Source organism: Mizuhopecten yessoensis, unplaced genomic scaffold (assembly GCF_002113885.1).
Source record: "Mizuhopecten yessoensis strain PY_sf001 unplaced genomic scaffold, ASM211388v2 scaffold10597, whole genome shotgun sequence".
In the NCBI taxonomy this organism is placed as follows: domain Eukaryota; kingdom Metazoa; phylum Mollusca; class Bivalvia; order Pectinida; family Pectinidae; genus Mizuhopecten; species Mizuhopecten yessoensis.
Window position 1 is genome coordinate 138,301 of NW_018408626.1, and position 8,817 is coordinate 147,117.

Below are 8,817 nucleotides of genomic sequence, written 5' to 3' on the forward strand. Positions count from 1 at the left end.
GAGTATTTTGTTTAAATATAGTTTGATTAAAATCTTTCAGACTTTCTATATATTACCAAGGTGGTAATATTAGTATTCATTATTTTGTACTTTTAAATAATGTATCTCTAGCGCTGTCTATTTTAAAACATGTGATTGCGTGTTCGTACGTGTATCCGTCAGCAAGTAAGTTGTAAGCACGTACAACTCACTTACCACGTGTGCAACGTACGATGCACGCAATCGCTCACGACCAGGCGTGGCGTGCGGGCCACGTACTTACACCTTGCGCAACCGTGCGAGTGACGTGCGTTGACGTACTCTCTCCCTGCTCTTGCCACTCCCTCCCTACGTGGCGACCGTGGCCTCTCCAAAAAAACGTACGGACTGAACACACGCACGGCGAGTTGTGACCGGGCCTTAACGCAGGTAATGTCACGTGGTTAGGTGACCAGCATAAACATTCCGACGGCACCCCTGCATGAGAGCAGATCTCCATTTTACATGTAAGCAGCTAGTAAGCTTCATGTTGCCCCTGGTAAGCATTCATCATCATGTTTTCTATTCACATTTATCTATGTATATGTAGTGAGTAAGATAGGTGAGAGGATTGAATAGGTATGAGTCCGGAATACGAGTGCGGAGTGAATGACTATGTAGTGTAATTACATGTTGTAGGTTCCCTTCGCCTGGAATAAAACTATCTTTAAGAGAAGCATTGGAGTTGTATTTCTTTTACCTCGTCCAATTGTCTACATTTATACCAACGATTTATCAGACTAGCTTTGCCAACGGTAATGTGAAATCAAAGGCGCAAGGAGGTGCACACCGAGTCTTCGATTAAGAAAAAATGTGCACTTTGCATAAATCCGCGAAGCGGTTTATGCAAAAAAGTGCACAATGTTTTTTCGGTATATACAAATCAGCTTGCGTGTTACATATTGTAAAATTCTCCAAGATGGTGGACGAAGGAGGGCTGAATATGAAATCTTGCGGAGAAAATACTCGAGGGACACGACAGGAGAAATTTAGTGGTGCGTAAAACAAGTAAGCAAGTTTGTTTTGACCTTATCTTTGAGTATACCATGGTTTATTAATGTTACGTCGTCCGCTATTCTGTGTACCGAATGAAGAATTTGTTTCGAAAAAATGTTCCGTATCGTGTCCGAGGTAACACAAATCGGTGATTTTGGCAAGCTTCGAAACTGCTTACGAAATAACTGCACTGTTTTGAAGATATATAATGGGTGTTATTTAAAGATTGAAGTCCCTACTTTCGATCGCGACTACGCTGTGGGAAGGATTTTAGAGGATGGAATTTCTGTGACACTTCAAACAAAATTACCTTAATTTTGCTAGCCGCTGGTAGGGGCTGAGTTCCTCACCTTTCTAGTCTTATCTATTCAAAAAATAATTGATAGACGTGCCCACCACCTATGGTTGGGGTTAGGGGTTGTAACCCACAGTCGGCCAGCTCCTTTTCCATTTCTGCAGTGCTTACACTGCTCACTGTCAATGCCCCCTTATCTATCATACTTAACAATGTTTCAAACTCATCATCATCCATTATCACTGGCTGGAGATCTCCGTTTTCTGCATTTAAATCTAAAATAACGACAGGATCACCTATGTTGAAAGTACCGTTGCAGACGACAGTAATGCAGCTTGGTACTCTCGGAAACAATTAATCTCAGCAAGATTGGAAATGTTTTGGTCCTAGTACATAGTAACTTTGTTGTAAATTAAAAAAAAAGCAACAAACAACATTTTTCAAATAATTTGCAAATGTTTTTATTTACCAAAAATAATCTCGAATCCACATTCTGAAGTGTAAAAAGTAGTTCCGTAATCAGTTGGTTTTCTTTTTAGGTATATACGATATACACCAAAAAAAATGTTATGGAGGAAATAGGCAAAATTAAATTATAAGAGTATATTCTTAAATACCAAATGCTTTCACTTCAATATATGATAATTTATGTTTTTACCTATTTGCCTCCGCGTTTTCTACCGCAGCATGAAATCGGAGCAAGTAATCATCCTTCAGGTAGAGTACCATAACGCCTTCGGAAACTCTTATTTCTTTCCATTCATAACAAAAAATACGAAAAAAAAGCTGAATTTAAATCACAGAGGTGCAATGTGCCACATTCTACCCAAAGTTTGTATTTTGACTGACAGTTCGTCATTGACGACATTATCAAGTTTTGGCATGAATGTAGGGTGTGTATTTCGCCTGATGGGTTGGTTTTGTCATCGAGATTTAGCAATTTTACCAGTATAGGACTCACACAACTAAATCAGCCAATCAGCAAGTGTTTCATACGTTTGTAGTCCCTATCTAAAATTAGTTCCGGCTAGTTACTGGGCCACTGAGGGAGTTTAATAAGGAACTGATGACAGATTTTTAGATAAATGAAATGTTCAGGTATTTAACTTTTGAAAAATGTATACTTTTGATATATTTCCATGTCTGTGTGCGGATTGGCACAGGGGCAAAATGTATGGGGGAGTTTCTGTTTTGGGTCACCGGTTATGCTTGTAAACTTCCGGTTGTCAACTTCTGGACGCTGTGACACTCTAATATGCCACTAAACCTATCAAAAAAGTCGTTTTGTAACCTTTGCAAGGTATGTATTTATGAATCTAGACAGTTGTCACTGGTGTTGAACTTCAAATATTAAAGTTATTAGCTAAAATGTTTGGTAATAACATATAGTAAATGATTTAGTTGTGTGAGTCCCATACAAGATATCCGGAATTACCTCCCTTTGTCCGTAAATGTATCTTTAGACATTTCATAAAATATCAACAACTACAAAACGTTATTTTCTTACAAATTTTGTATTTCAACTTTATAAAATTATCGATATTTTATCGATATTTTTTTCCCATCAAAGTTTCATGCTAAAACAGCTAAACGAGCCGATACGCATGCATGGCGTTTTTTTGGTGTTTTTGAGTCATCCTGTAAAGCTTTCGTTTTTGCAGGGTTGAATTAAACCAGCCAAATTTCAGCCAAATTTTGATTTGTTTTCAAATCATTATTTATTTTAGTTTCGATAATCTGGGGAGATGCATCAGAACATCATAAAGACGTATGGGCAGCAAATAATTGAGACAAGCTTTCAAGATTATCAGATATATCATTAATATATAAAATAAAAAGTAAATGGCCTCGTACTGAGCCTTGAGGTATTCAAGCATTAGTAGTTTTAATAGAAGACTTATCATTACCAATACAAACTTACTGTCGTCTATTACTTACATAATTACTTAACCAAGCTAATAACTTTCCCGATATACCATAACTAGCTAGTTTCACTTTCAGTCCCTTGTGACACACACGATCGAATGCTTTAGATATAACAAAAACTAAAAAGGTAGGATATTTTTTTTCTAAATTTTCGCATAAAGTGTGATAAATTTCTATCAATTGATGAACAGTAGAGTGACCAGGTTGAAATCCAGATTTGAATTTATATATTAATGAATTATCTAACAAATAGTTGTTTAAATATTTTACAATCAATCGTTCAAAACTTTACCAACAGTGCTAAGTAATGCTATTGGTCTATAATTAGCAGATTCATATTTATCCTCCTTTTTAAATAAAGGCATCACAACAGCTTGTTTCCACTGGTTTGGAAAGATACCAGTATCCAAAGAAGATCTAAATATAAGGGATAGAGGGAGAGCTACTGAACTTGCTGTATTTTTCAACATATTGTAGCTAATGGTGTCGCTACCCACAGCTTCATTAATATTTAATGATTTTAAAATGTCTATAATGTCATCCATGTGGAACGGTATTTATTTATTCCTCTGAATTTAGTGTCCTTAAACTGTCGCTCGGTGCCCGAATAATATATAATTGGTATAATGAAAATCTCCGCGTAGAAAACAGAACCATAGAAAAGCAGAGAAACAGTGGCGAAGGACCAAAATAACCGTTAATTAACAGATGTATAGGGAACAATGTCGGCTAATTGGTTCACTTCTCATTCAGTCAAAGTGGGCTTATTATTTCGAAACAATTGAAGAATGTGGTAAGAACCATAGACAGCTTTTTAGACTCATTAAAACTTAATGGTTCAGAAAGGTGAAATTGTCCTACCAAGCTGTCATTCTGAAAAAGACTTGTTGAACAAGTTCAGTGACTACTTTCTGAATAAAATCAGCTCGATCAGGAAAAATATGTCGGAAGTGAACTCTACTGCTGACAATGATATCTCTGTCATGATTGCTGACATTAAATTTGATGGGGAACCATAGACAAAGCTCTCACCAACAATCCAGGACGAGTTGCGCAATATCATTGTGACCTCGCAATCGAAGTCCTGTGAGCTTGATCCCCTGCCTACAGACCTATTAAATCAATGTCGGGAAGCACTGCTTTCCTTGATTACCTCAATCATGAACAAATCAATGGCTGAGTCAAAGGTTCCATGGTGTTTCAAGAAGGTACATGTTAGACCATTGTCGAAGAAGTCTGGAATGGACAAGGAGGAATTGAAGAACTAACGCCCAGTCTTGGAGAATGTTGTGGCCCGGCGTTTAGAGGTTCTCCATGCAAACAGTCTCCATCACAACCTGCAATCGGTCTACCGCATGGGACACTACTGAGACGGCCCCCTACGTGTACGTAATGACATAGCTTCTGCATTGGATAACAAGTGCAGAGCGGTGCTTGTCATGCTGGATTTGTCAGCTGCATTTGACGTCATCGACCATGACATACTTTATAAACGTCTTGAGTACTCTTATGGAGTTATTGATGCCGCACTATGCTGGATACAGTCTTATCTGAGTTAACGACAACAGTGTGTTGCCATCAGATGTACCACCTCACAAGAAAAAAATACTAGATTTCAGGGTTCCCCAAGGGTCGGTGTTAGGACCACGAAAATATTGCCTGTACTCTAATCCGATCGGAGCGATTTGTCGTCGCCAAAGCCTTCGCTATCATTGCTTTGCTGATGACACACAAATTTACATGGTAATCAAACCACAGGACAGTTGGGATACAATTACAGAAAACCTGAAAGCTTGTTTGACAGATATCAGTACCTGGATGAACGCAAACATTCTAATGCCTAATCCGGAAAAGACGAAATTAATCGTCTTTTCCCCAAAGTTTCAGCAAACAATGGCTCTCCAGCTCAAGGTCGGTGCCAGAACTATTTAGACTGTGCAATCTGTTAAAAACCTAGGGGTATACTTTGATTGAACGCTATTGCCAAATCCTGTTACTACCAGATCAGGAATATCGGCTGTATTCGACAGTTTATAACTGCAGATGCATGCAGTATGTTGGCGCATTCACGTGTTACCTGTCGGTTGGATTATGGTAACGCCCTGCATTGTGGTATATCCGACAAACTAACTAGTCGTCTGCAGAGGGTCCAGAACACTGAAGCCCGGCTGGTTACTCGTACTCGAAAGAGAGAGCACATTACACCTGTGCCATATTCATTGCACTGGTAACCTGTACGATAAAGGGTCGGAGTCAGAGTCATTGTTGTGTGTCCCAAAATCTCGTACTTTGACCTATGGAAACCGGTGCTTTAGGAGGGTTTCAGTCACGTTGTTGAATAGCTTACCATCTGCTATTAGAAAGTTAAATACCCTGACAAAATTCAAGATAGACATCAAAACTCACCTCTTCATGTTTTGACTCTTTGCAAAGACGTTATGCAAATACCACCCTTTGTTTATTCATTGATGTGCACATTGCTATGATTATCTGCTTGCTTAATGTATAAAAGTGATAGTAAGCCTTTGCTTTTGTTCCACAATTATAACTAATTATATATAATACTATTATCCATATGGTGTAAAGCGCTTTAGAGTAATTTTACAAATTATATAGGGCGTTATATAAATGTTGTTTATTATTTATTATTATCATTATTAGAGAATTAACACATATGCTACCACTTCTTTTGATGGCAGTACCTGTATTTATCTATTTATCTATTTTTCATATACTTTAATTCCACTAAATATCCTAAACATAGAGACGTTTTCAAAAGTCAATTTGCGCGAGATATACCGTATACAAAATAATTTGGAAGTCATATCTAACAAAGGACACCTTTCTTTGGCCAAAGGAACAAAGGACACGAATTTGTACACAACATGAACTTACTACAAAGCAGATGTGACATCATTGCTCTGGAAGGGTACATACATTTTTGTAACCGGTTTCTCGAACAATTTGGTAGTCAAACAAGCAAATTCGTGGAATTTATATCCCCCGCATGCAGGACATATTGTAGGTTAACATTATTGAGGTTAGGTTTAAACATGTGAGTATCGTGCTGTTGAGACATAATGTATAGCTTAAAACTTAAAAGCCTTATACCTCACTGATTATCCGTAAATATGCACACATCACATCGGTTGGCAAACTTAGCAGGAGTTGAATGTGCATAAGGAATTTGGTTGAAACATCTTAACAATATCTACAGCAACACGTACTACATTTTCTTGTAATTGTAATGGGGGACCATTAGAGATGTCCCCCAAACTGCCCCCATAGTCGCAAAGATGCATCAGAAAAGGATCGCATTGCCATAGTACACCTACAATGTACATACGAAATTTCGAAATTTCGACCAATCAGAAGCCTTTGTGTAGTTGCTATGGCAACGGAACGTATGCGATTGAATTTGCAGTTCCCTAATACCCCTTTATACAAATTTTCATCAAAATCTAACAATAATATCTAAATTTCGACCAAACAGAAGCCTCCGTGTGGTAGCTATGGCAACGAAACCGTTGCGGTTGAATTCGCAGATCCCTTATATCCCTATATACCAATTTTCATCAAAACCGAACCAAGTTTGAAGAAAATCGGTTAACATTTGTTGTAGTTATTGTACGGAAACGAAGCGAGGCAGATTATGACTTTTTTCATTATTCAAGGGGCCATAACTCCGCCAAATGGGGTCCGCTGAAAGTGGTCATCGACCTTGGACGAGCCCTTAAGGCATTTGTTGTAGTTAGCACGGAAACGAAGCATGTCAGACGGACGGACGGACGGACGGACGGACGAACCCATATTAATATCCCCCGTTTCGGTGAAAGCGGGGGATAATAATTAACAGCAACAAATACATTATATGTTTGGAACATGTTCTATCTAAAACTTATTTACACCACAAATATACATGTATATATTAAATAGCATGATCGTTTACTCGTGTATTTCAAGGTTAACACAGGAAATAGTTGTATGTAACTTCAGTAAGTATTTTTCATGGACAACGCATGTCGGAATGCAGTTAGACGGATTCAATTGTAGTTATCTGTACTCTAAATCATATGCGGTAATATTATTCTTTAGAAAAAAAATTGCTAGACAAACGTTTCAAGACATGCTTGCTCATTCAAGTGTGTACTCTTCATATTATCTTTACATCTCGCATGCAAAGGCGCGTTCTATCTGAAATTTGATATATCACAGCTTTGTATCCTGGCTTCCTTTTAAATTGTTTTCAGATTTTTTATGGTGTTGGCGACACCCTTTGCCAGTATTTAAATTATAGTACAAAATTAACTGTAACATGTAATCCCTGAACACTGTTTTATTACAAAACTATCCAATTTCGGTCGCATCTATACAAATGCAGATAGTTCTAAGCCAGGGAAACATGTGGCTCCTAAAAGGGGTAAGTAAATGTCCGACTTTTCGGTTAAGGATTTTGGTAACCGGTTCGCGGTCTTTTGCCCAGTAACCGGATAACAGGCTAACCGTTGACAACCGTACATAATACATCTACAAACCAAATCTATAACATCGGTCAATACCAACCAGGACCCGACCTAACACGGACATTTTGTCAAATAAAAAAGTCAACGCAGATCGCAGTAGTGTTCGTAGTGACACTGCACACTTTTACATCGGGACATTGGACAATGCATACATTTTGACTTATCAGAAGCCAGCCTGCAGCGGCCATTTTGCGGAGGATGTTGGCCTTTTTTCCCATCTTCAAGAACACGATTAAAATATTCAATTAAACAACATTTATTGAAGTCCATAAATCTGAGCAGAAATTGTTATAGCCTGAAATGACTCGGCAAATGATAGGCCATGATTTAGATCTGTTCGGAAACTTATGTATGTTACATATCTTTGTATACCATTGTAAGTCAAAGATGATAAGATACAATAAAACAAGAGGCCCAGAGGGCCTGTATCGCTCACCTGGATAATTAAGCAACCATGGGAAATTGTTCTTATTACAAACAATCCATCCAATGGTACAGAAGAAGAGGTATTTTAAAGAATTAAACCTCAAATTCCCTTTTTGAGCCCCGCAACTCTTCGCCCAAAGAAGCCACACCTATCATTAATACAAAATTAAGACCCCCCTTTGCACAAGGATATTTCAGGCCAAATTCGGATAAAATCCCTCAAATGGTACATGAGAAGGATTTTAAAGATTTCAACCTCAGTTTCCCTTTTGGGCCCCACCCTCAGCACCCAAAGGGGCCACACCCACCGTTTATACAAGATCAAGTCCTTTTTGCCCAAGGATGCTCCGGACCAAATTAGGATAAAACCCCCATTATCCCTACGGTAGAAGCAGGGTTTTAAAGGTTTTACCTCCATTGCCTCTATTGGGCACCGCCCCTCTCCGCCCAGGGGGTCCAACCCCACCATTTGCTCCACACTGAATTGGGACGAAATCCCTAAATCTATGTGGCAGAAAAAGGATTTCAAAGGTTTTACCTCTATTTCCCATATGGGGCCCGTCCCTCTGCCACCAGGGGGGAGACACACCCACCGTTTATGCACAATATAGTGCCCTTGGCCAAAGGAAGTTA